At 41.2% G+C, this 27769-nt stretch overlaps 1 protein-coding gene across 7 annotated transcripts in view; it reads right to left on the reverse strand.

The window, feature by feature from the left end:
- The window catches only part of chl1b (cell adhesion molecule L1-like b), a 986835-nt gene that overhangs the window by 177168 nt on the left and 781898 nt on the right, over positions 1 to 27769 (reverse strand). The gene's annotated exons all lie outside the window — the stretch shown is intronic.

Raw genomic sequence — 27769 nt, forward strand, 5'->3', positions numbered from 1 at the left:
TACACTGATTTATGCAACTTCTTCAAATTAAAGCACCTGCCCGCATGGGAGGTTAGTTAGGAAAATTCATTCGCTAGATATACATGGAGAGGTGGTAAATTGGATTAGACATTGGCTCAATGGAAGAAGCCAAAGAATGGTAGTAGAGAATTGCTTCTCCGAGTGGAGGCCTGTGACTAGTGGTGTGCCACAGGGATCAGTGCTGGGTCCATTGTTATTTGTCATCTATATCAATGATCTGGATGATAATGTGGTAAATTGGATCAGCAAATTTGCTGATGATACAAAGATTGGAGGTGTAGTAGCCAGTGAGGAAGGTTTTCAGAGCCTGCAGAGGGACTTGGATCAGCTGGAAAAATGGGCTGAAAAATGGCAGATGGAGTTTAATACTGACAAGTGTGAGGTATTGCATGTTGGAAGGACAAACCAAGGTAGAACATACAGGGTTAATGGTAGGGCACTGAGGAGTGCAGTGGAACAGAGGGATCTGGGAATACAGATACAAAATTCCCTTAAAGTAGTGTCACAGGTAGATAGGATCGTAAAGAGAGCTTTTGGTACATTGGCCTTTATTAATCAAAGTATTGAGTATAAGAGCTGGAGTGTTATGATGAGGTTGTATAAGGCATTGGTGAGGCCGAATCTGGAGTATTGTGTTCAGTTTTGGTCACCAAATTACAGGAAGGATATAAATAAGGTTGAAAGAGTGCAGAGAAGGCTTACAAGGATGTTGCCGGAACTTGCGAAACTCAGTTACAGAGAAAGGTTGAATAGGTTAGGACTTTATTCCCTGGAGCATAGAAGAATGAGGGGAGATTGGATAGAAGTATATAAAATTATGATGGGTATAGATAGAGTGAATGCAAGCAGGCTTTTTCCCCTGAGGCAAGGGGAGAAAAAAACCAGAGGACATGGGTTAAGGGTGAGGGGGGAAAAGTTTAAAGGGAACATTGGGGGGAGCTTCTTCACACAGAGAGTGGTGGGAGTATGGAATGAGCTGCCAGACGAGGTGGTAAATGCGGGTTCTTTTTTAACATTTAAGAATAAATTGGACAGATACATCGATAGAAGGTGTATGGAGGGATATGGTCTGTGTGCAGGTCAGTGGGACTAGGCAGAAAATGGTTTGGCACAGCCAAGAAGGGCCAAAAGGCCTTTTTCTGTGCTGTAGTTTCTATGGTTTCTCCCGAAGGTGCTTGATTTTAAGAGCCTGTCAAGTGCCCTGTGGTCCTGCGCACCCGTATTTGTTAATTGTTGTCTTATCTAGAGTTGTTAAGTCCTTGTGCTTTCTGTTTAAAGTTGTCAAGAGTATTTTGATGGGGACAAGTTTTTGGGGACCGTGTTTATTTAAACCAGATCCCCAATTACTCAGATAGTGGAGTCATTGTGTGTTTTGAGAACAATTTGCCTTGTAGCGTCACTTGGTTGAACCACTGATGTTCTGTTAGAATTCCTATGAATGAATTCTTGTTTCTGTCTCAATGTGGGAGTCTGTCATTCCTCCTCCGTACCTGGTTTCAGTCATGTGTCAGAGCACACCATGAAGGACCCACACCACAAATGAACCCAGCAGAGGTTCAACAGCAGCTTGGACACTAGTTGGCTGTAGGCAGAGGTGCCTTCTACCTCCATACTTGTCCCAAAGTTATGTTCTGTGCTTCTCTAGTCTATGTTCAAGGTGGTCAAGGTCTTCAGAGTCTTCCATAGCCCTCCAGACTTTTGAGGATTATGCAAGTTTTTGAGGATTTTTATATCCAAGGACTAACACTGTTCCAGATGTATGTGCAATGATTTCAAGGTTCCTTAGAAGAACCTGACCTGGAGTTACACTCTGACTCCAGTTCTTTGCAAGAATGGGACCCGCTCTCAGAGCCTCACGACTGGATGCTTTTTGATATCCCAAGGACCCAGCCTGGAAGGCTTGCATGCCTTCAGGGTGCCAGATTTTCGTGGCTCTGGAGACGGGTTGATTCAAGGCCAGTGCCCTTGACTGAGGTGCCACAAGAGAACAAGGAACATCGGGAGGAGCAGATTTGCTGCTGTGGGCTGTGTGTCTGGAGACCTGAGCTCTTTGGGTGCAGTCCTTGGAAAAAGTGAAGCAGGAGACTCTTAACATCACAAATCAGTGAGTTGTTTGTTATGCCTCCCCTCTCACTCTGAAATAGGGACATCACTTTTTCCCTTATTAGGGAGAGAGAGAGAGCCAGTGGTATGTTGAATTACCGGGTGAATGAGTAGTCTTTGGGGTACTGCAAGCCTGTGTCTTTATTCATGCTTTGCTGCATGTTTTAGTGCTTGGTGGGGGGCGCCCTGCTTTTTTGTTGTGGAGGTGGGGGGTGTCATTGCCTTGATGCTGCTTGTGTGTTGGAGGGGGGAGCTGGTGGATGGGCTTTAGAGTTCTAATGTTTAACTGTCGTTCATTTTTTTGGGGCACTTCTGTGTTTGTGGATGTTTGTCAAGAAAAAGAATTTCAGGGTGTATATTTTATACATTTCTCTGACACTAAATGTACCTATTGAAATCTATTGAAATTTACCAGCCCTGTCTCAACTTCCCCAAGGCTTCTTGGGCTGTTAGTTGCTGGACTTCGGGAGGGAGGTACAGTCATGTGCCTTGCAGGCCTGTGCACCTGTATTTATTAATTGTTGTCATACCTGGAGTTATTATGCCCTCGTGCTTTCTGTTTAATCTTGTTAAGTTTATTTTAATTGGCGCGGGTTTCCAGCATACTGTGCTTATTTAAAGTGGAGTCCCAATCACTACAAATCACGAGATACTTGTGGTTTGAGAATGATTTGTCTTGCAGTGTCACTTATTCGAACCACTGACATTCAGTTGGAATTCCAATGAATAAAGTCTTGTTTCTGTCTCAACATGGGAGTCGGTCGTTCCTCCGCACCTGGTTTCAGTCATCTAACAGCGTGCACCATGGTGGAGCCTCCTCAAAGGCTCACAAGTAGTACAGATTAGTAGAATGCTGATCAAATCACTTTGAAGCATAACCAGTTCTGGAAGTCTGTCTGGCTTTCGGCACCATGATTTACAACTAATAATGAAAGTTAATGAAATGCTGTTGTGTGCTGAGCTTAGTTTCTACCTGAACTTCCTTGATGCTTTGCATGGCTTAAAACAGTGGAAGTAGAAACTCCAGATCACATCCAAAAACACAAATCAAAAATAAAATTGCGCAGATGTTGTAATTTTGATATTAATTTGAAAACACTCAGCAAGCTTGGCAATCTATATGGGGAAGCTATCATGGTTATTTTGTCTCTCTCTCTACAAATGTTGCATGACCCGGAGAACATTTTCAGAATCTTTTTTTATTTATAGTAATCTCAACCCCAGATTTCTCCCTATGGACTCTAGTCTGTTGATTGGTCGGATCTTGATAGTACTGGAGATTTTTCCCTTATTTGTTAAAAAAAATATTATTTTCAAGAGATGCAAATTTGTCATATAATCTGCACCATGGTTTTCACAGTGCATTGATGCAGAAAGCATTTGTAAAGAACCCCGCCCCCCACAAAATTCCTTGCCTCTAGCCCTGGGGATTCTGATCACGGTGATGTATACAAATATTCACAACCTTATACTTTTAATGTATATGATGGAGAAGCACACTTCTATACTGACATCTAAAAAGAAGCACAGAGTGAAATGAAATAAAGATTCTTGCCTTTGCTCTGTCACCAACAAATTGGTTTATTTCTTCTGCGCCAGTAATTTGCTGGACACAATTCCATGGGGTGAAATTAGTTTCACATAAACCTCTGGAATTGAATGTTTCCTCCTACTGTGCACATAATCCTCCAGGGTATTAATTCTATCACTCTTAACCAGCTCGAAGGTTGCAGTAAGAAGGGTGAAGCTTCCATAGTTCACAAATTGAGATGTTCTCAGAGGCTCCACCTGGCATCACCAGGGTGTCAAAGATGGATTCAACAATAAACTAAATGAAGGGCATAAAATTCTGAACTTGACCCATGTGTTTTCCACGAAATTCTGAACTTGACCCATGTGTTATCCTCTGAATACACGAGAAACACATGAAGCATTCAATATAAGTATACATTTAACAGTGCAATTAATCTTCTTATTTCACAAATGCAAAGCTGTATTCCTTCAAATTATATCATAACATCATAAGACCTAAGAGTAGAATTAGACCTGTGTTGCCCTTAAAGCATTTATTTGACTTTGTTGAGTCTAAGTTTTAAATGATTTGTAACTATTTTCTAGTTAAAGTTAATGGTTGATAATTATGTTACAGTTTAACAAAGGTAATTTCATTGTTTATGTTATATCGCGGCATGTGATGACGTCACCTCCGGTTTCGCTGCCTTATGTGTAATCTCCGGTTTGGAGAAGGTGTGAATGTGGGTGCCATGCGTGCAGCATGATCGTGAAGAGCTCCGTTTCTACCCACAAAGAAACATTATAGAAGCAACGCTGTAAGTTCATAAGAATGTATTTGAAGTAAAAATATTAACGTGGTTTCTGTTAAGGAAGTGGCGGTTCGGGTGGCGCGCGTGCCGGCTTTTCAATTTCAAATGCAGGGTCGGCTCGAACCCGATGGCGGTTTGACGCCACCCCCTCGCCCGCTACTCGTGGTGGCTGGAGACACTTGCTAAAAGAAGAGAGCGTGCGTGGTCTCCAGAATGAAACAGATGCTGTATATGTTTGTATTTTTTTATCACCAGTTTTCACCATACAATGTTAATGTGGAAGAGTGAACAGTAAATGGTTAACCTTACTACGACTCTGTCTTCATTGGCTCTGGTTTAACTTGGTGTTTAGTCAGAGTTTCAACACACTGCACGAGAACACTACAGTCAAAAAGGCGGAATCATTAGATCTTTCAAGAAGTGGTACGACGGCTTCGCGATCAAGCATCAAGTCGCTCGCACTCAGTGCCAAGAGCAGTAGGACGTCGACAAGTGTGGCTGCCCTTGCAAGAGCTAAAGCAGAAGCCGCCAAGGTGCGAGCATCATACATTAACCAAGAAGCAAAACTGAAAATGGAAAAAGCTGCCAGGGAAGCGGAAAACCAGAAGGAAAAGGCTGCCAGAGAAGTGGAAAACTAGAAGGAAAAGGCTGCCAGAGAAGTAGAAAACCAGTTGGAAAAGTCAAGGATAGATACAGAGTTAGAAGTGTTGATGCTACAACGAGAAGCTGATGCGGCCACGGTAGAAGCACAAGTGTTGGAAAACACTGAAGAAATGCACGTTCTAGACGAAACAAGAAAATCTGTGTTAGAAAGGGCGAAATTGGAATGCATCAGCGAATATGTCCAATCTCAAATTGACCTGCAGATTCATTCCCTTTCTCCATACTTGCCTGTTGGCATCCCATCTCATGTGAAATCACAGGGAAGCTTCGTTGCATCGTGTCTACCTGGGGAAGACAACTCACAGTATGAAAGGGCTGACTATAAGTACTTCCAGACACCAAACTTACCAGATCTGGCGAGATCAGAGAGAAAGGCTGAAGTCAGAACATCAAATTACATCATGAACGTACACCCTCAGTCATATGTTCCCCGACATATTCCCCCAACTAGCACGCCACCTGCAGCAGAACCCTTGGCACAGTATTTAGCGAGACGAGACCTCGTCAATTCAGGACTGTACCAGTTTGACGATAAGCCTTAAAGTTACTGTGTGTGGTACTCCACATTCACCAGTGCCACCGGCGGAGTCCAGCTCACAGCAATCCAAGAGTGGGACCTTATGACTAAATGGCAGGGAAGGGGAACAAGTGAACAAGTGAAACGCATACGCTCAGTGTACGTCAACAACACCAAGCTAGCCTTACACAAAGCATGGGAGAGACTTTTGGACTGCTATGCAGCCCCTGAAGTTATTGAGAGGGCGCTATTTTATCGGCTGGACAATTTTCCTAGGGTGTCAGCCAAGGACTACACTAAATTACGAGAACTTGGAGATTTACTCATGGAGATTAAAGGTGCTAAAGAAGAAGGCTATTTAACTGGCCTGTTGTATCTGGATACTTCACGTGGAGTTGGACCAATTGTGGAAAAACTTCCATTTGGGCTGCAGGAAAGATGGGTGTCTATTGGCTCAGAGTACAAGGAAGAGAACGGTGGTTGATTCCCTCCCTTTGAGTATTTTAGTAGGTTTGTGTGCAAGGAGGTGAAGAGGTGAAACAACCCTAGCTTCATGAATCAAGGCAGCACCACAACTCACACCAATCCAGTCAAACCCATTTCAAACAATTTTGTCATCAATAAACCCATCTCAGTGCATAAAACCGGTCTCCACAATCAACGATGACCCTAGCACAACAAACCCCACCCCCTCAAAAAATGCAGAATGTTTCGAAACAAACCCTTTGATGAAAGAAAGGCCCTCCTCAAGAAAAAAAGAATATGTTTTAAATGCTGTTCTTCTACCTCCCACCTCGCTAAAGAGTGTACGTACCCCGTAAGATGCTCGGAATGTAACAGCACTAATAAAGATGGAGCCATGCATCCCGGCCCGTCACCACAAACTGCCAAGGCTCCTCCACTCCCACAAGAGGATGGCGGGGAGGGAGAGCATCACTCTGATACAACTATTATCAGTTCAAGCTGCACAGAAGTTTGCGGTCCAGGTCAGTTAAGCCGTTCATGCTCAAAGATCTGCCTCACTAAGGTACACCCTAAGAGAGCCAAAGAGAAGGCCATCAAAGCCTATGTAATTCTGGACGACCAGAGGAACCGCTCACTAGCGAGACCAGAGCTCTTCGAGTTGTTCAGTGTATAGGGTCATCCATTCCCATACTACCTCAGAGCTTGCTCTGGCATCAAAGAACCATCTGGCAGGAAGGCAGAAGGCTTCCAGCTCGAGTCGCTGGACGGCAAAGTCGTCATCTGTCTCCCTCCACTCTTAGAGTGCAATGAGATCTTAAATAACCGATCCGAGATTGCGATGCCAAGCACAGTGCCACAGCAGCCCCATCTCCACCACATTACCAAGCACATCCCAGAACTGGATACGGAAGTAGAAATACTCCTGCTACTCGGAAGAGATGTTCTTAGGGTGCACAAAGTCAGGCAGCAGATCAATGGACCACACAACACCCCCTTCGCCCAACGTCTGGATCTGGGCTGGGTGGTGATAGGAGAGGTGTGCCCTGGCAATGTACACAAACCGACAGTTAACACGCTCAAGACTAACGTGCTAGAGAGTGGCCGCCATTCAATTTCTCAGCCCTCCACAAGTGTTGTGTGCATCAAGGAAGCACAACAAAGGCACGAGCATAGTAATAAGTAATTGAGAAGACATTGAGACAGTCAGTCTTCGCTCAAACTAAGCACGATAATAAACTTGCTCCAACGGTGGAAGACGCCATCTCCTTAAAAATAATGAACACAAAGGTCTTTAGAGATGAAGCGAACAACTGGGTCACCCCACTACCATTCAGAGAACCGTGCCAGCACTTGCCAAACAACAAAGAGTAGGCAGTCAACTGGTTCACATCTTTACAACGAACCCTGAAAAGGAAACTGAGGCCAGTTACAGAGGTCATTCTACTTCCACCTGAAGACTGAGCTAGAGACTAAAGTTCTATACCATGTTTATAGTGACCTTACAAAGGTCAGGCAGGGAGTGTGTTGCCCTTAAGGCATTTATTTGACTTTGTTTGGTCTACATTTTAAATGATTTGTCTGTAACTATTTTCTAGTTAAAGTTAAAGGTTGATAATTAAGTTACAGTATAACAAAGGTAAATTCATTGTCTATGGTATATTGCGGCATGTGATGATGTCACCTTCAGTTTCGCCACATCTTATGTGTAAGCTCTGGTTCGGGAAGGTGTGAATGTGGGTGCCATGCGTGCAGCATGATCATGAAGAGCTCCGTTTCTACCCACAAAGAAACATTATAGAAGAAACGCCGTAAGTTCATAAGAATGTATTTGAATTAAAAATATTAACGCGGTTTCTGTTAGGGAAGCGGTGGTAGGGCGGTGCACGTGCCAGCTTTTCAATTTCAAACGCGGGGTCTGCTCGAGCCCGATGGCAGTTTGACGCGATCCCCTCGCCCGCTACTCGGGGCGGCTGGAGACACTCGCTAAAAGAAGAGAGCACGCGTGGTCTCCAGAATGAAACAGACGCTGTATATGTTTGTATTTTGTTATCACCAGTTTTCACCATACGACGTTAATGTGGAAGAGTGAACAGTAAATGGTTAACCTTACTATGACTCTTCATTGACACTGGTTTAACTTGGTGTTTAGAGAGTTTCAACACAGTGCATGAGAACACTACATGGCCATTCAGCCCATTGATTCTGCTCCGCCATTCCATCATGGCTGATTTATTAATCCTCATTCCCCTATCTTCTCACCGTAACCTTAGATGCCCTAATCTGCTTTAAATATATTCAATAACTTGGCCTCCACAGAATTCTGCAGCAATGAAATCCACAGATTCACCATCATCTAGGTAAAGTAGTTCCACTGCATCTATATTCTAAAGGGGCATAATTGTATTCTGTGGCCGTGTCCTCTGTTCCTATATTCCCTCACTAAATGAAACATTCTCTTCATGCCCACTCTGTCTAGATCTTTCAATATTCAATTGGTGTCAATTAGACACGTGAAACCCCTCCCCCACCCACTTTGTTAAATTCCTGTGAGTACAAGCCCACAGCCATCTGGATTGAATTTCATCTTTAGCTATAACATAAGTGATCCTGCAATTATGCTTCTGCTTTAAAAGTTAAATAAAATGATTTTATTGGAAGGATTTAAAAAATCGAAACCAGTCTGGTGCAATGAATTCCCTTTTACTCTTTGTGTTGTCTTTCAACTCTAAACCAGGCTTGTTTTTTCAGCTCGGATTATTTCAAGTATAGACCTATTTAAGTTCTACTTAAAAAGAAACATTCTCAATTGCTCACACAAAATGCTGGGGGAATTCAACAGGTCAGGCAGGATCTATGGACAAGAGTACAGTCAACATTTCGGGCCGAGACCCATCAGCAGAACATCCAGCATTTGCAGATTTTCTCTTGTTTGTGATTCTCAGTTGCTAATGGCTTTAAGACTAAGTACAAAGCTATTGATAACCTTACACAGAGCAAGCATGGATGGTTTGTGAAATGAAAAATATTACAGTTTTCGGGTTTTTGTCATTTAGTTGTCTTTGGTGATCTGCTGTACAGATATGCAAGTATTTTGGAATAACAATTAATTGGATAATATTCACCCTAATATTAAATTAGAAATTATAGCTCCTGCTTAAGGAAATCTCACAAAGTAAATACGCATTGATATATTCTGTGGCATTGAATAATGATTTTGAAAATTTAGTTCCACTCCATAGGTTGTCTGTTTCACCTCAATACCTAACATCACCTGTCCCTTCATTCTCTAAATTCTATGTTTTTGTTTATTGCCCATGACAATATATGCAGAATTTAATATCCTAACTCGTACTTCCTCCTCTAGACTCAAGGCAGCTCAATATGGATTTTGCGATCTGGCCGAAGTGCTGTGGTATCACTTATTCTGATAGCGAAGGGTAGAAAATGCTGTACTAAACGACATCTCTGAATTCCATTAGTATCACCTCAAATGCTAGAAAACATTCTGTGACCTGCTATAAACATAATGAACAGTGGAAGCTGCTCCTAAATCACTGAAAGCTAAATCTGGGTCATTAACCCTTACTGCATTTTAGCCAATATTTAGTTCTGTCTTTATATTCTCCCATGCTGCATTCATGAAAGTACATGAACACGAGTAAATCACAAATGGTGCAATTCTGAAACAGAGACAGGCTATGTTGGAAGCACACAGTATGCCAAACAGCCTGAAGGCCATATGAACTTTCTCAGCAGCTGGCAGTGAGTTGTGTGGTGTGCACCATCCCTTCCCTACAGGTGCACGGTTGGACCATTATCAGTGGTTAACCCATTAAAATGGATTGATTCAGAAAATAACCAAAATTATACTGAATTAATATAATAGTTGTTTCTTTGACTAATGAATCTCTTTGCTGTCAACAGATAATTTGAAGCAATAATCCTTGTATTTACTGTTGCTTTTTTATCTCATTTTTTTCTCCCCATCAAGAAAATGAAGCAGTTGTAAGAAGCATTAGAGAATAGTAAATGTACTTATACTGTACTGTATGTGAGAAACTTTTAATATTTAATGTAAGCATTATAGATTACTGTTAAAACAGTAAGACAAAAGATTTCTGCAATGCTAGAACCTAGAGCAAAAACAATAAACTGCTGGAAGAACTCAGCATGTCAGCAGCATATGTAGAGACAAAGGGATGGTTGATATTTTCAGCTTATTCCCAAACGTCAGGACTCAAAATACTAACAATTCCCCTGCCTTCCCAGATGCTGCCTGACCTACTAAGTTCTACTACTGATAAAACACTTGCTGAATTAATTTGATCAGTCAAATAAATGAATAGAAACTTTATTTAGTTATGCATATGATCAATACATCTTTATACGGACTTCTTTGTTGAAAGTGTGGATTCAGGGATCAGCCCAACCTGGTAATCAATGAATCTTCCATAGTTAGGGCAGATGTCTTTATTTGTCTCCCCCAGAAACTCCCTTTGACTGCTGGTCATGTCTTTAATGGTCTATTTCTACATAATCTTGCCAAGCAAATGTTACAAGTTGATACATCCCCTTCAGAATTAGGTTGTGAGCAAAGAAAGATAATTGAAGATTCAGGAAGGTTCCGTGTTAAGCATAAGCAATATGTAGAGTGGTCCATGAAGCTGCAGGTCCAGTAACTAAATAGTATAGTTTAATAGAAAACATGATACGTTAAATCTAGTTATTTGTGAGTCAATCAGAGCAGGTCCATCAGAGAAGGTTAAACATCATGCTGTGGGTTAATATTGGGTGCTGTAGTTTTGGTGATGTCTTTAGTGGAATCTTTACTCCAGTTATTCATGTTATCGAATATCCCATTTGAAAGACAGAGGTTGAATCTGGAACTAGCTCTCAAGAAGCCCAGATAGGGAACCACTGATGCTGTCCTCTGTCAAACCTCTTTTCAACAGCACAGCACTCTTTTCCTGGCCAAATGAGAAAGAATTTCTGGGAGAGAGACACCACTGGTGGAATAATTAAAACCAGAATGGATAAACAGCCAAAGCTAGAGGAACAACAAAATGTCAAATACTTGTAACCAGATGATCATTGAATATCATTTTTTTATTGTTAAAGTGCACTTATGTATTCACCTTAGTAATGCTAAAATAGCTGTCTGTGCCTTTAAGAGAAAACGGTGATGTCATTTTGCATGGGTGAAGTCGGACGAAGAGTTGCCATGTTCTAGAAAGGACGACATTCGAATACTTTTCGCAGGTTTGGTGAGGAAAGATTTTCACAAGTAAATTGATCAGTGCTGGATTGTGTAATTGCGAAGTTCCTTAATCGACCTACTAGGGTGAGCGAGGAGAACTCATTTCAAGGTTTAGCCTATATATGTTTGGAAGTTAAGCATGTGTGTGCCACATAATTGTCACTAGCATATTGGTTTTGTATATTTTGTTTCACTTATTTTCATACTGCATACATTACAAGGGTTGTGGCCCAAAGTTAAACTGAGATTGTCATAGTGGGAACTGTTTTGTTTTAAATTTATTTCGTAATTTTTATTTTGATACCCTCCTTCTGCAATAAAACATCTAAAACAGACGAAGGAACTTAAGACTCGAAAAAGTATTTGTTGTCCTGTGTGTGTATTTTTCCCCCGGCTACAAAATACTTCTAGAGGAGGAATTAATCGCAGAGATAAAGTATTAGAAGTGGCATTAAAAGTAAATTTTAAAATGGAGGTATTTCTGGACTGGAAGTCAGTGCAGACCCTAATCACAGGATATGATTTGGATGAGCCAGGCTGTAGACTGCTGTAATTTTGTTGACTTCAATTTATGAAAATGCATTGGAATACTTAACTCTGGATGGAACAAAAAATTAATGAACAATTCAACAGAAATCTGCTAGGACAAGTCGCTGTTGGACAATGTTTTTGGAGTGAAAAGAGTTATGAATGGCATAGTGGTGTAGCTTCTAGAGCTACTGTCTCACAACACAGGAAACCAGGTTCAAAACTGACCTCAGATGCTCTTTCTACATTCCTCTGTGTCTGTGTGGCTTTCCTCTTGGTGTTGTGGTTTCCTCCCACACCCCATATACATGCATGTTGGGAGGTTAACGGACTATTATAGGTGTGTGGTAGTATCTGGGGGCTGGGGGAATTGATGAGAATGTGGGAAAATAAAATAAACTGGGATTTAATGTAGGATTATTGTAAAAGAGCAGTGTTTTCTCAGTGGTATTGGATTGGCCAAAGGACCCCTGGTTCTATACTGAATTTCTTCAATTCTATGACAAAATATAAACACAAATCGATGCCAAATGCAGCTTCATGTTTGTGTGTAGTCTGGTCCATCTAATACGAGGGGTGATTAATGATAAGTTCGTAGCCTACAGTAGAAGGAGTCAATTTTACAAAACCTAGCACATTTATTTTTCAACATAGTCCCCTCCTACATTTACACACTTAGTCCAGCAGTCCTGGAGCATATGGATCTTGGACCTCCAGAAAGTGCCCACAGCAGGGTTGATTGATAATTTTGTAGCCTAAGGTAGAAGGACTTACATGCACATGCAGTTCAACTCTTTGAGTGATTATACAGAAAGTTTGAAGTTAATAACTCATTGCCTTCTTCCTTAGGCCACAAGCTTATCAATCACCCCTGATGAGTTATTAACTGATGAGTTATTAACCTCAAACTTTCTGCATAATCACTCAAAGAGTTGAACTGCATGTGCATGTAACGAGAACTGTATAATTCACCTCTTTCTAACTTAGGCCACAAACATATCAATCACCCCTGCTGTGGGCACTTTCTGGAGGTCCAAGATCCATATGCTCCACGACCACTAGACTAAGTGTGTAAATGTAAGAGGGGACTATGCTGAAAAATAAATGTGCTAGGTTTTCTAAAATTGACTCCTTTCTACCTTAGGCCACAAATTTATCAATCGCCCCTTGTATAATTGTCAAGGAGGTGGAGACTGCAGGACAGAGTTTTATGTGCATAGCATCAATGTCCCAGTACTAACTAAGAAGAAGTTTAAATCATTCAGCACTGAATGCGAGACAAGTAGTGTGACAGATCAGATAATGCTGAGAGGCTGCTAGAAGTAGTGCAAAGTTGGCACTGGGTGTCCTCCATTTTCTTGTGAAGGCTAACATATTTACATATGTCAGGTCAGAGTGTAGATGAGATATTTGCAGGAGGCCAAGGAGAATTCCTTGCAAAGCATGAAAGAGAACAGAGCAAGATGTAGCATTGGAGTGATTCTCTGGCTATGACTACTTAGAAAATAATGGGGCTGAGTGAGTCAATCCCACCCAACTATCTGGTAGAGAGCAGGCATTGGAGGAGGACAGTGAGGTAAAATTTTGCAGAATATTACATAATATGTGGGTAATGTCATTGTGCATAAATGGTACTATCCTCAAAACAGTCTGGTCGCTGTCTCACCAAAAATGTTTGACACTTTCCATGAATTCAGTACCTTCTGTAATAACATTCTGCATCATCATTGATTAATTGCTCCCTCTTTCCCTGAAGGTTTCTTCTTTCGCAGTGTTCATTCTGCTCTGTGATCATCATTGTCTGAGGCTCGGTAATTCACATTCCCTGCCTCAATACTTTTACTGCTACTTTACTCCAATTGTTTATTTGGACAAAAAAAAATTCTGACGTCGCTTCTTCAGAAAAAGAACAAAAAAGAAAATCAATTGTTTTGTTTCTCTTAAGTAGCTCATTTAGTTTAAATTTTAAATCAAAAAGGAGTTGGAGAAATAATTTACCAGGTAAAATAATTGGCTCAATCATAGGATTTTCCATTGCACTGTTAATTAGCTTAAACATAACTGATCAGTCCTCAGGCTTAACTAAATGAATGTATTTCATAAAGCAACTGATCTACTGTTCAAAGTATTCTTTACTATTCACAATATTCCCAAACCACTTAGTTCAAATTTCTGTTTTCAGGTAATTGTGATGCAGTTGAAAGGATGTCTGGAGGTATAAAATGTCTGTACAAGGGGAAGTTGAAGGGGAATTATTCTAGTTAAAATGCAAGGTTGATAGTTTATGCAGTAACATTCAGCAATTTAACAAAACAACATTTTGTAAAGGAAGTTCAGCTATTTACTTAGTGCAATCTTTAGAATGTAATTTGCATAATGAGGCAAGCAAAAGATTTAGTGATGTCAATGACCAGGCCACTGTGGAAACTCCACCTCACTTTCCCAATATATCCTCTGGCAACCTGAGACAGGGCCTTGGCTGCATATCTCATTGCAATTTAGCACAGAGCAGACTAGATTTGCTCAATGCTCCACTAGAGAATTAGCTGGGGTTATGTCCTGAAACAGGATTAAAAGAAAGGGAGAATGACAACTTTTTTTTCCACTTGTTACATAATGCTGTAGTAAAATAAAGAAGACACGCACAAATGCACCATGTGCAGTTTTGAATCAAGGATAATTTAAAATATGTGACTACAAAAGAAAGAGAGAAATATCTCATTCAAATAGTAGTCATGGAAAAGATCCGAGGAAATCGGATTTGTTTTTTCTCTGAGGGAAAATATGAATTTATTTTATTTGGAATAGTGGATGAACCAGAGTGCATAAAAAGGTGACAAAATCAGATTAAGTTCAATATTATACACTCAGGAGATTCTGCAGATGCTGTAAATCCAGAGTAACACACACAGACTGCTGGGGAGGGGGACTCAGCAGATCAGGCAGCATCTATGGAGAGGAATAAACAATTGACATTTTGGGCTGAGAAATCTAATATTTAATATTAGACTGACCAAACAGCTGGTGTGGTTGCAATTGTCTGTCTTTGCAGTGCTGCATTTCATTTACTAGAAATAATAACTGAACTTGTACTGAGCTGTGGTCTTGGGGAAAATAGTACAAAGGACTAGTTAATCTACATGCCATTCTGTAATAGCACCATGCAAGACAAAAGTACATTTCTCTCTCATCCCATAAACCAGACACAGTTCATGCAGCTGCCTTGTAGATTCAGTAGAACCCTCTTAACACAGAAAGCTACAAGACCAGGCTGACTTTGTGTCAGCATATTTACGGATGAAGGACCTTGTTCCAGAGATGCTCTCTTTGATGACAGGGATAACTCCAGAATAGCCTCCAAAGATATCTCTGATAACTAGGGCTTTGAGTTAGGACCAAATGCCCTGACACTGACACCTTGAAGGATGCATATAGAGCCAACACATTTTAAGAGCAACGATGGATACATGTTATCTTATCCAAATGCTGACAATGAGAGTAGTTGCTAGTACAGCATGAGACAGGATGTACGAGAAGATCCCTGGAAGAAAGTTACCACTGGAGGTAATGTAACCAAGACATTATCTGAACAAACAGGAGTTTTAGACATGAAACCACTGGGCCCATGTGACAACGCAGGGACAGAGTCGCCAAAGGTGACTTCTCATATGCCTTTGTCTCTTAAAATGGCAAGAAGTGATAACCAAATGTCTATACACTGCTGGAGATATTCTAAATAGTTATATAAGTAGTATAAAGTAAATAGATCTTTAATTAGGCATAAAATACATGTTGCTCAACTAGAAAGAGCTTTTGTATTCTCCGCCCTTGAGATCAGTCGGCTCCCTGCTGCAGCAGATAACAAAATACTTCACTGTTCAACCTGAGTGTACTCTTATAATTTATTCTATTGTTCTACAACATGATAGATTAGAATAGAAATCAATGCGATCATAATTTTTTCAAACGTTTTAGAAAAGTTTCCCAAACATTTTCCCAGAAACATGAAATAAAAGTTTTTTTTTCACACATCTAAAAGGTAAAGCTGAGTATTGGGGAATTATGAAAGTGTATAAATGTATGAGATATAATATTTCACATCCTAATCTATCTATTTAGATAATATCAAGGGCATAAGTTATTCAAGTAAACTTCTGCTACCCAAAATATGTTGGGTCAAAGTGACACGTTGTGTCTCAGTACAAATTTTAACCTTTGAAACAACAGGTTGGATCAAGGTTGCCTTTAACCAGCAGTCTGAAGAGAGCACCGGCTAACTGGATGAGAGCTGAAAATCAGTTCCAGTACATTTGACATCACTCTCTACTGATGGATTGCCATCAGAAACATAATACGTATGAGCAAGAGCAGACCATCCAGATTTTCCAGTCTGTTCCACCATTCGTTAAAGGCAAGGCTTATCTGCTCCCGTTCACCATATCACTGGTTCCACTGATATCCAGTAATCTAGTAACCTCCTGTTTGAATGGACTGAATTGCACGCCATCCAGTGAAGAGAATTCCAAACATTAATCATGCACTGAATGAAGGTATTTTTCCTCATGAGTCTATTAAACTGAGCAGTTGAGGTTAGGGATGGGGTGTTACATCTGGCTCCTCAGCATGACAGCATGGCTAGCTAGAGTAAGAACCACAGTACTATCTTTGGAAATGGAGATTTCACCTTCACAAAGAAGAGGAATGAATATCAGTTAGATAACTTTATATTATTTTGTCAAATTCCAATATTTCTAATGACTTGTTAATATTTTAAGATGTTTAAATTGAGCTTATGTTTAATTACGTAAATTTTTACTTAAATGCATTGGAACTGTTTTGAAATATCTCCAATGTTAGGCATTTTAAACAGTATCAAAAGCATTTGATAGTGGGGGATCTTTCCCTTCAGGCCAATCCAAAATCACCTGGCCCCTTCTTGCTGTAGCCAGCTATACAGTGCATGCAGAGGGTCAGCTGGTGCACAGGGCATTTCCAGATGAGATGTACACAGGTGAGTGAGCAAGTGTCAATGAGTTTGGGCAATTGGCCAAACCAAGGGCAACCTGACCTAATGTGCTATTTGTTACAGATTACTGAGCAGTCCAGGCTTGCCCTTATCTGGAAACTAACTATTGACTATGATTAATTAATAAATAACAACAACAACAACAATAATAATAATAATATAATAATTATTATTATTGTTATACTATAATAATAATTATTATTATTTATAATTAATACTAGAGCGTAATTAATAATTAATTATAAATAATAATAATTATTATTATAGTAATTGATACTAATCAATTATTTGGAGACAATAAAGTAAAGCAAAGTAACTCCCGGCTACTAAATGAAAGCCAACATAGTGGAGACACAAATGACTGCAAGTACTAGAATCTAAAGCAACACCCTGCTGGAGAATTGTGGATTAAAAAGTATCTATGCAGGAAAAGGAATAGTCAATATTTTGAGTCAAAACTGTGTATCAGGACTGAAAGTGGAGAGGGATCATAATTAATTATAAAGAGAAGGGAGTGGGTTGAAACAGGGACCAGTAGGTGGTTGGTAAACTGAGGAAGGGTGCAGCATGATGGACAGATGGAAAAAGGTGGGGGTTATGGATTAATGGAGGTGGTATTAATCCATAATGAGATTGGTGGAATTAATGGGCATAAAGGGAGACACCTTTACAGAATACATAAAGCTGTTGGATTGATGGGAGAAGGAATTACGTAAGAAGAGAAGAGAAGGAATTATATTGACTCGACTTAGAATTGAGCATACAATGCTTAATTATAGCTTATATCTTGTTGGAAAACATCACTCTAGGGTGTGTAGGTGTGAAACAGTTGAACACATTCTTTTACAATGTCAAGCATACAAGGTTGAAAGAAAGCAAATGCAGGCTGCGCTCCTCACTTTGGGGGTTGACAGTTTTCATTTAAAAAACTTTACTAAGTTATGATAGTGACTTTAATTCACAATATTGTCTTTCATTATTTAAAATCTGTACTGCTTTTTAGGGTAATTTAGTTTTCAGTAGATCAAGAATTAGTAGGGATTTCATTTCCCAACTCTCTACACCAGTCCAGTCGGCGGTGGTAATGTGCCTTAAGTTGGACTGCCAACCACCATTCAAAGTCAGAAGAAGAAGATTGGTGGAAGCAGACAAGCAAACAAAGACAGATGGAGCCAGGTGGTGGAAAGGGAAGGTGAACATCAGAGGGTTAGAAGAGAAAACACAAAGCTTACCAATGCTGGAATTTACGGAAGGTGATAATGTGAGACATTGTGGGAGAGGTGAAGGACAAATGGAACCAACTGCGGAAGGGTATACAGTGGATGAAATGTTTTGGTTCTGGGTAGATGAAATCAGGAGAGTAAGAGGACAAATATAGTTAATAGAGGGTTGGAGTCTGGGAGGGTTTTGGGGAGGGGCATAGGTAGATTGGAAGGACAAAAATGGGGCTGGGGGGGCAGGAAACAGGATTTAAGTGTCAACTGAAATTAGTGAAATCAGTGCTCATACCATTGGGTTGTAGACTGCCCAGGAGACGTGCTGCTTCTCTAGCTTGTGTCGGGCCTCATCCCGGCAATTGAGCAAACCAGACAGATCATTATGGGAATAGGAAGTGGAGTTGAAATGGCATGCAGGCAGGAACTCAGGATAGCCACTGAAGATAGAGCGAAGATGCTAAGCGGCCAATGTGTAGAGCACCTGCACTATGTCCACAGTGGCCATCCCAGGTTCCTGGTCACATGCCACTTTAAAACCCCTTCCCATTTCCACAGCAACCTGTCCTTACTGCTGCGGTAAAGATGCTCCCTGAAAATCATAATCAGATGCAGAGATTAAGGAGATAGCATTCAGCTGCGTCTCAGTAAAAATAAGATGATAGATCTAATGATTGAGCTCCAAGCAGCTCTCTCCATTGCCTTCTGCGTTAGGATAACAGACAGTCAGAACATCTCTTGGAATGTCTCTCACTGCTCAGAACGTGACTCTTGCTTTACCCGTATGACACACAATAAGTAATTCAAGTTTCAATAAATTTCAAAAGAGAAGCAGCAGGATACAATCTAATCTAGAAAGTCCTAATTCTGGATTGATTTATACTCCCCTTACATTGTAATTGCAGAATTTCTGACATTAAATTCTCTCTTACAGACACTGAATGTAATTGAATGCACTCCAGGAACTGGAAAAATAATGTCTTCCACAATTCTCCTAAAAGACCAACTGATGTGTGAAAAAACATCACAATTATATTGCTCAAGTCATTTAGAGAATGTTTTCAAGTTGTTTACAGTAAATCTCATTATTTACTCATATTCACTAGTTATTCATGAAATAAAATTGAGCAGTACATAATCTACAAAGTGTTGAACATCAATGATCTGCAAAGAAAAGTGACTTTAATGTCACAACCGTCTCTTCAAAGTGGAATTTTATTGCAATGCTAATTGAGATACTATGAAAATTTGCAGCTGGATCGATCCCCACAGGATTAATTATATTGTTGTATGAGAATCCCAAATCAAGTGTTCTTCTGTCCATTCAAGGTCAGAGGAAGAATCAGGCAGAAACATGAACTTAGTCCTATTTATTGATTCCTTTTCTACAGTTGTCAACCATTAGTATCAAAGTTTTCTCTCCTTGAGAAATAGATCATCAATCATTACATAGCACAAATCAACTGGAAAATAAATGATTTTGTTTTTCTTCAGTTTTACTTTCAGCAATTTGATGAACTATTTTATCTGTTAATTTCATTAAACATTAGCATACTGACAACTATAACTGATCAATGGGAGGGGTAGACTGGCAGGATAATTTCAAGTATTCGTGTCAGTAATTTTTTATTACATCTTTGTGGGAGTCGTGAGGTAAACTTTTAAAAAGTGGATACTGAGAGATAACTTGCAGCAAACTCAATGCTGCCTGGATGACTGGAAAGAGCACACGGAGTTTTATAGAGGTATCAGAGGCATGGACTCCCACCTAACTCTGGTGCTTGAGCAGACGACCACTGACGCATTGGCAGTACTGCTGCCAGGAAATTCAATAATGTAATGTCTATTTTTATGTGATTCAATGTATGTTCAAAATCAATCATTTCTGAATGTCCATAGTGCACAGCAAAATTCCAATCCTATGGTACTGTGCACATATCAAATCTACAAATAGAAGCTGCTCCTCATAGCTCCAGCAACATCAGTTCAATCCTGACCTCGGGCACTGACTGAATGGCATTTGCACGTTTTCATTGTGACTACAGGGGTTTCATTCATGAGTGCTGGTTTTCTGCTGTAATCAAAGACATAGTGGGAATACTGTTCTGAGCTGCATCTATTTCACCGCAAGGAGTATTGTAGGAAAGGTAGATGAGTTAGAGTATGGATCAGCATGTGGAATTATGACAGAATAGTCATTAGTAAGACTTGCTTTCAGGAGGAACAGGACTGGCAGCACAGTGTTCTGGAGTTCAGTTGCTTAAGACATGATAGAGTGGGATGGATTAAAGGGGGAGGGGTGGCATGGCTTGACAAGGAAAATGTCAAGGCGGTGCACAGACAGAACAGATTGGAGAGCTCGTCTACTGAGGCTATATGGGTGGAAATGAGGAATAAGACAGGGACGACCACATTAATAGCATTATATTATAGAGTACCCAATAGTCAGCAGGATTTAGAGGAGCAAATTTACAGAGGGTTTGCAGACTGTTGCAAGAAACATATAGTTGAGATAGCAGGTGATTTTAACTTTCCACATTTGACTGGGACTCCCATACTGTAAAAGACTTAATGGCATAGTGTTTGTCAAATGGGTTTAAGAAAGTTTTAGGCATAATATGATTAGCAATAGTCAGCATGTCTTTGTCAAAGGCAGGTCGTGCCTTACGAGCCTGATTGAATTTTTTGAGGATGTGACTAAAAACCTTGATGATGGTAGAGCAGTAGATGTAGTGTATATGGATTACAGCAAGACATTTGATAAGGTACCCCGTGCAAGGCTTATTGAGAAAGTAAGGAGGCATGTGATCTAACGGGACATCACTTTGTGGATCCAGAACTAGCTTGCCCACAGAAGGCAAAGAGTGGTTGTGGATGGGTCATATTCTGCATGGAGGTCAGTCACCAGTGGTGTACATCAGGGATCTGTTCTGGGACCACTACTCTTTGTGATTTTTATAAATGACATGGGTGAGGAATTAAAGGGATGGGTTAGTAAATTTGATGATGACACAAAGGTTGGGGGTGTGGTGGAAAGTGTGGAGGGCTGTCAGAGGTTACAGCAGGACATTAATAGGATGCAGAACTGGGCTGAGAAGTGGCAGACGGAGTTCAACCCAGATAACTTTGAGGTGGTTCATTTTGGTAGGTCAATTATGATGGCAGAATATAGTATTAATGGTAAGACTCTTGGCAGTGTGGAGGATCAGAGGGATCTTGGAGTCCAAGTTCATAAGACACTCAAAGCTGCCGTGCAGGTTGACTCTGTGGTTTAGAAGGCATATGGTGCCTTAGCCTTCATCAATCGTAGGATTGAGTTTAAGAACCGAGAGGTAATGTTGCAGCTATATAGGACCCTGATCAGACCCCACTTGGAGTACTGTGCTCAAGTCTGGTCACCTCATGACAGGAAGGATGTGGAAACCATAGAAAGGGTGCAGAGAAGATTTACAAGGATGTTGCCTGGATTGGGGAGCATGCCTTATGAGAACAGGTTGAGTGAACTCAGCCTTTTCTCCTTGGAGCGACGGAGGATGAGAGGTAACCTGATAAAGGCATTGATTGTGTGGATAGTCAGAGGCTTTTTCCCGGGATTGAAATGGCTAGAATGAGTGGGCACAGTTTTAAGGTGCTTGGAAGTAGGTACAGAGGAAATGTCAGCGGTGAAGTTTTTTACACAGGAAGTGGTGAGTGCGTGGAATGGGCTGCCAGTGACAGTGGTGGTCTTTTGTGGTGGTGGTCTTTTGTGCCAGTGACAGTGGTGGATGATAGGGTCTTTTGAGAGACTCTTGGATAGGTACATGGAGCTTAGAAAAATAGAGGGCTGTGGGCAACCCTAGATAATTTCTAAGGTAAGGACATGTTCGGCACAGTTTTGTGGGCCGAAGGGCCTGTATGTGCTGTAGGTTTTCTATGTTTCTATGTTTCTAATGTATAATAGATTCCAGTTTATTGAGGCACAGCAGAACCAATACATTTGTCCCAATAAAGTGCTTGCTCAATTACTCGTAGTTTCATGGAAATAGTTAAATAGGTATAAGAAAAAGATAAACTACCATTTAACTGCGTAACAAATAATGTATTTAAATGAAATACAGAATAAATTAGAACACTAGAAATTAGAGGACTGGGAAGCTGTTAAAAACCAACAGAAGATAACTAAATAAAATCATAAAGAGAGAAAAGATGAAATATGAAGGTAAGCTGGCCAATAGTATCAAAGAGGATACCAACATTTTTATCAGATATATTTAAAGAATAAAAGAGAGGAGAGAGTGGATATTGGGCTGCTGGAGAATGATATTGGAGAGGTAATAATGGGGGACACAGAAATGGCAGATGAATTTATTAAGTATTTTGTGTCAGTCTTCACTGTGGAAGACACTAGTGGTATTCCACTAATTCTAGAGTAGGTTCCCTGAGTGGAATACAAACAGAAAGTATGTGTGTGAGGCTGGTTTTCTGTGCTCAGTGTCATATGTGGGAGGTCCGGGAGACTTCGAGTCTCCTGGATAGCCACATCTGCGCCAGGTACGTTGAGCTGCAGCTCCTTAGGGACTATGTTAGGGAACTGGAGATGCAGTTCGATGACCTTCGTCTGGTCAGGGAGAGTGAGGAGGTGACAGAGAGGGGCTACAGGCAAGTAGTAACACTGGGGCCTGGGGAGACAGATAAGTGGGTAACAGTCAGGAGAGGAAAAGGCAGGAGTCAGAGGCTAGAGAGCACCCCTGTGGCTGTACCCCTTGATAATAAGTACTCCTGCTTTATTACTGTTGGGGGAGACGACCTACCTGGGGGAAGCAACAGCGTCTGGCCCTGTGGCACAGAGGGGTAGGGAAAGGAAGAGGATGGCAGCAGTGAACGGTGACTCTATAGTTAGGGGCTCAGACAGGCGATTCTGTGGACACAGGAAAGAACCACAGATGGTAGTTTGCCTCCCAGGTGCCAGGGTCCGGGATGTTTCTGATCACGTCCAAGATATCCTGAAGGGGGAAGGAGAACAGTCAGAAGTCGTGGTACATAGTGATACCAACAACATAGGCAGGAAAATGGAAGAAGTCCTGAAAGCAGACTACAGGGAGTTAGGAAGGAAGTTGAGAAGCAGGACCACAAAGGTACTCATCTCAGGATTACTGCCTGTGCCAGGTGACAGTGAGTATGGGAATAGAGTGATAAATGTGTGGCTGAGGGATTGGAGCAGGGAGCAAGGATTCAGATTTCTCGATCATTGGGACCTCTTTTGGGGCAGGAGTGACCTGTACAAAAAGGACAGGTTGCACTTGAATCCCAGGGGTACCAATATCCTGGCAGGGAGGTTTGCTAAGGCTATTGGGGAGAGTTTAAACTAGGATTGCTGGGGTGTGGGAACCATACTGAAGAGACGGAAGAAGAGGCAGTTAGTCATAGTCATAGTCATATTCATAGTCATAGTCATAGTCATACTTTATTAATCCCGGGGGAAATTGGTTTTCATTACAGTTGCTTCATAAATAATAAATAATAATGGAACCATAAATAGTTAAATAGTAATATGTAAATTATGTCAGTAAATTATGAAATAAGTCCAGGACCAGCCTATTGGCTCAGGATGTCTGACCCTCCAAGAGAGGAGTTGTAAAGTTTGATGGCCACAAGCAGGAATGACTTTCTATGACGCTCTGTGTTGCATCTCAGTGGAATGAGTCTCTGGCTGAATGTACTCCTGTGCCCAACCAGTACATTATGTAGTGGATGGGAGACATTGACCAAGATGGCATGCAACTTAGACAGCATCCTCTTTTTCAGACACCACCATGAGAGAGTCCAGTTCCATCTCCACAACATCACTGGCCTTATGAATGAGTTTGTTGATTCTGTTGGTGTCTGCCACCGTCAGCCTGCTGCCCCAACACACAACAGCAAACATGATAGCACTGGCCACCACAGACTCATAGAACATCCTCAGCATTGTCCGGCAGATGTTAAAGGACCTTGGTCTCCTCAGGAAATAGAGACAGCTCTGGCCCTTCTTGTAGACAGCCTTAGTGTTCTTTGACCAGTCCAGTTTATTGTCAATTCGTATCCCCAGGTATTTGTAATCCTCCACCATGTCCACACTGACCCCCTGGATGGAAACAGGGGTCACCAGTACCTTAGCCCTCCTCAGGTCTACCACCAGCTCCTTAGTCTTTTTCACATTAAGCTGCAGATAATTCTGCTCACACCATGTGACAAAGTTTCCTACCGTAGCCCTGTACTCAGCCTCATCTCCCTTGCTGATGCATCCAACTATGGCAGAGTCATCAGAAAACTTCTGAAGATGACAAGACTCTGTGCAGTAGTTGAAGTCTGAGGGAAGGAATGGCTACTTCAAGTGTCAGGCTTTAGATGTTTCAGAAAGGACAGGGAGGGAGGCAAAAGAGGTGGGGGTGTGGCACTGTTGATCAAAGATGGTGTCAATGAACTACCCCTTATATCCTATCTGCGTAGCCTCCAACCTGATGGCATGAACATTGACTTCTCTAACTTCCACTAATGAACCCCCCCCCCGTACCCCATCCGTTATTTATTTTTATACACACATTCTTTCTCTCACTCTCCTTTTTCTCCCTCTGTCCCTCTGACTATACCCCTTGCCCATTCTCTGGAGCAGCATTCTTCTTAGAGATGCTGTCTGGCCTGCTGCGTTCACCAGCAACTTTGATGTGAGGCTGTACTTGATCTGGTATTGGGAAATGAATCTGGTCATGTGTCAGATCTCTCAGTGGGAGAGCGTTTTGCAGATAGTGAACACAATTCCATCTCCATTGGAGAGGGATAGGAACAGACAAGTTAGGAAAGTGTTTAATTGGAGTAAGGGGAAATATGAGGCTATCAGGCAGGAACTTGGAAGCATAAATTGGAAACAGATGTTCTCAGGGAAATGTACAGAAGAAATCTGGCAAATGTTCAGGAGATATTTGCGTGGGGTTCTGCATAGGTATGTTCCAATGAGACAGGGAAAGGATGGTAGGGTACAGGAACAGTGGTGTACAAAGTCTGTTGAAAATCTAGTCAAGAAGAAAAGTGGGGCTTACGAAAGTTTCAAAAAGCTAGGTAATGATAGAGAGCTAAAAGATTATAAGGCTAGCAGGAAGGAGCTCAAGAAAGAAATTAGGAGAGCCTGAAGGGGCCATGAGAAGGCCTTGGTGGACAGGATTAAGGAAAACCCCAAAGCATTCTACAAGTATGTGAAGAGCAAAAGGATAAGACATGAGAGAATAGGGCCAATCCAGCGTGACACTGGAGAATTGTGTATGGAACTGGAGGAGATAGCAGAGGTAGTTAATGAGTACTTTGCTCCAGTATTCAATGCAGAAAAGGATCTTGGCAATTGTAGGGTTGACTTACAGTGGAATGAAAAGCTTGAGCATGTAGATATTAAGAAAGAGGATGTGCAGGAACTTTTGGAAAGCAACAAATTGGATAAGTTACCGGGACTGAATGAGATGCACCCCAGGCTACTGTAGGAGGCGAGGGAGGAGACTGCTGAGCCTCTGGCGATGATCTTTGCATCATCAATGGGGACGGGAGAGGTTCTGGAGGATTGGAGGGTTGCGGATGTTAGTCCATTATTCAAGAAAGGGAGTAGAGATAGTCCAGGAAATCATAGACCAGTGAGTCTTACATCAGTAGTTGGTAAGTTGACTGCGAAGATCCTGAGAGGCAAATTTATGAACATCTGGAGAGGTATAATATGATTAGGAACAGTCAGCATGGCTTTGTCAAAGGCAGGTCATGCCTTATGAGCCTGATTGAATTTATTGAGGATGTGACTAAACACATTGATGATAGTAGAGCAGTAGATATAGTGTATATGGATTTCAGCAAGGCACTTGACAAGGTACCCCATGCAAAGCTTATTGAGAAAGTAAGGAGGCATAGGATCCAAGGGGAAATTTCTTTGTGGATCCAGAACTGGCTTGCCCACAGAAGGTAAAGAGTGGTTGTAGAGGGGTCATATTCTGCATGGAGGTCACTCAACAGATGTGTGCCTCAGGCATCTGTTCTGGGACCCCTACTCTTTGTGATTTTTATAAATGACCTGGATGAAGAAGTGGAGGGATGGGTTAGTAAATTTGCTGATGACACAAAGGTTGGAAGTGTTGTGGATAGTGTGGAAGGCTGTCAGAGGTTACAACGGGACATTGATAGGATGCAAAACTGGGCTGAGAAGTGGCAGATAAGTTCAACCCAGATAAGTGTGAGGTGGTTCATTTTGGTAGGTCAAATATGATGGCAGAATATAGTATTAATGGTAAGACTCTTAGTAGTGTGGAGGATCAGAGGGATCTTGGGGTCCAAGTCCATAGGACACTCAAAGCTGTTGTGCAGGTTGAGAAAGCATACAGTGCATCAGCTTTCATCAATTGTGGGATTGAGTTTAGGAGCTGAGAACTAATGTTGCAACTACAAACGTATATAGGACCCTGGTCCGTTTGGAGTACTGTGTTCAGTTCTGGTCACCTCACTATTGGAAGGATGTGGAAACCATAGCAAGAGTAGAGAGGAGATTTACAAGGTTGTTGCCTGGATTGGGGAGCATGCCTTATGAGAATAGGTTTAATGAACTTGGCCTTGTTTCCTTGGAGCAACGGAGGATAAGAGGTGACCTGATAGAGGTGTATAAGATGATGAGAGGCATTGATTGTGTGGATAGTCAGAGGCTTTTTCCCAGGGCTGAAATGGCTAGTACGAGAGGGAACAGTCTTAAGGTGCTTGGAAATAGGTACAGAGGAGATATCAGGGATATGATTTTTATGCAGAGATTGGTGAGCGCGTGGAATGGGCTGCCGGCGACAGTGGTTGATATGGATACGATAGGGTCTTTTAAGAGACTCCTGGACAGATATATGGAGATCAGAAAAATAGAGGGCTATGGGTAACCGTAGGTAATTTCTCAGGTAAGGACATGTTCGGCACAGCTTTGTGGTCCGAGGGCATGTATTGTGCTGTAGGTTTTCTGTTCTCTATGTTTCTAACAGGCAGGATAGACAAAGGAGAGCCAGTGGATATTGTTTACTTAAGGTTTTCTGAAGTCCTTTGACAAGGTGCCACATATGAGGCTGCTTAAGAGCCCATGGTATTGCAGAAATGATACTAGTTTCTGATTTGATAGAGGTATACAAAATTATAAGCTGTATAGATAGAGTAAATACAAGCAGGTTTTTTCCACTGAGGTTGAGTGAGACTAGAACTAGAGAACATAGGTTAAGAATGAAAGGTGAAATGTTTAAGAGGAGCATGATGAGGAATTTATAACAAGCTTGGGGCTGGTTGCTTATTTATCTTTATATATATTGGAAAATTTGATGATTGTGAATGGCCTACTGTGATTCTTGGTTTACTAGTTAAATTTTTGAATTACCATAGCAACTAGCCTGGTTTTATTCCAGCTGCTTTCATATTGAGATAAAATGTTGATTGTAAGATTGTGAAAATATCACACAATTTAAAATCCAGTTCAGGTAATAGACATAAAAATCTATTATACTTTCTGGAATATTTCAGCATATTCCTGAAAAAGGCTATTTAAAATCTGTTTTAACTAAGTCTGTTTTTGTACCATTTGGGGTGAATTTTCGTCAATATAAGTTCAAGTAACAGCTTGTGATGACTGATGAATTTAGCAAA

The sequence above is a fragment of the Mobula birostris genome, chromosome 16 (assembly GCF_030028105.1).
Source record: "Mobula birostris isolate sMobBir1 chromosome 16, sMobBir1.hap1, whole genome shotgun sequence".
Classification (NCBI taxonomy): Eukaryota; Metazoa; Chordata; class Chondrichthyes; order Myliobatiformes; family Myliobatidae; genus Mobula; species Mobula birostris.